Raw genomic sequence first — 1,285 nt, forward strand, 5'->3', positions numbered from 1 at the left:
AGTTTCAGTGATTTTCTTACTTACCTGACCCACTTGTGCCTCCAAGTTTCTAATGGAGGACCTTGTTTCATTCATGAAACTTAAAGTGTCCTTAGATAGATCAGAGACTATATTTTCTAAGCTAGAGGGGCTCTGCTCAGAATTCTCTGTCTGTTACTGAGAAGATGATGGAAAAGGCTTGCTATTGCTAAACCTGTTTCTTCCACCATTATTAAAGCCTTGTTGGGGCTTTTGTTGATCCTTCCATGAGAAATTTGAATGATTTCTCCATGAGGAATTATAGGTGTTTCCATAGGCTTCACCCATGTAATTCACCTCTGCCATTGCAGGGTTCTCAGGATCATAAGTTTCTTCTTCAGAAGATGCTTCTTTAGTACTGTTGGATGCATTTTGCAATCCATTCAGACTCTGAGAAATCATGTTAACTTGCTGAGTCAACATTTTGTTCTGAGCCAATATGGCATTCAGAGCATCAATTTCAAGAACTTCCTTCCTCTAAAGTGTCCCATTACTCACAGGATTCCTCTCAGAGGTGTACATGAATTGGTTATTTGCAACCATGTCAATGAGTTCTTGAGCTTCTGCAGGTGTTTTCTTTAGGTGAATGGATCCACCTGCAGAATGGTCCAATGACATCTTAGAGAACTCAGATAGACCATCGTATAATATATCCAAAATGTCCACTCTGAAAGCATGTCAGAAGGACACTTTTTGGTTAACTACTTGTATCTTTCCCAAGCTTCATAGAGGGATTCGCCATCTTTTTGCTTTAAGGTCTGAACATCCACTCTAAGCTTGCTCAGCTTTTGAGAAGGAAAGAACTTGGCCAAGAAGGCCGTGACCAGCTTATCCCAAGAGTCCTGGCTATCTTTAGGTTGTGAGTCTAACCATGTTCTAGCTCTGTCTCTTACAGCAAAAGGAAAAAGCATGAGCCTGTAGATTTCAAGATCTACTCCATTAGACTTAACAATATCACAGATCTACAAGAATTCAGTTAAAAACTGATAGGGATCTTCTGATGGAAGTCCATGAAACTTGCAGTTCTGTTGCATTAGAGCAACTAGTTGAGGCTTCAGCTCAAAATTGTTTGCTCCAATGGCAGGGATTGAGATACTTCTTCCATAAAAATTGAAAGTGTGTGTAGTATAATCACTAAGCATCCTCCTTGTGCCTCCACCATTGTTATTAGGTTCGGCCATGTCTCTTTCTTTTTCGAGATTCTCTGTAAGGTTTTCTCTGGATTGTTGTGCTTTAGCTTCTCTTAGTTTCTTCTTTAGAGTCCTTT

General features: G+C 39.8%; 1 non-coding gene across 1 annotated transcript; it reads left to right on the forward strand.

Moving 5' to 3' along the window:
• Positions 1-689: 689 nt before the first annotated feature.
• Positions 690-797, forward strand: LOC127747297 (small nucleolar RNA R71). Its single transcript, XR_008009097.1, has one exon. It is a non-coding gene; the product is annotated as a small nucleolar RNA R71 (small nucleolar RNA).
• Positions 798-1,285: the final 488 nt, after the last annotated feature.

The sequence above is a fragment of the Arachis duranensis genome, chromosome 4 (genome assembly GCF_000817695.3).
Source record: "Arachis duranensis cultivar V14167 chromosome 4, aradu.V14167.gnm2.J7QH, whole genome shotgun sequence".
Lineage (NCBI taxonomy): Eukaryota > Viridiplantae > Streptophyta > Magnoliopsida > Fabales > Fabaceae > Arachis > Arachis duranensis.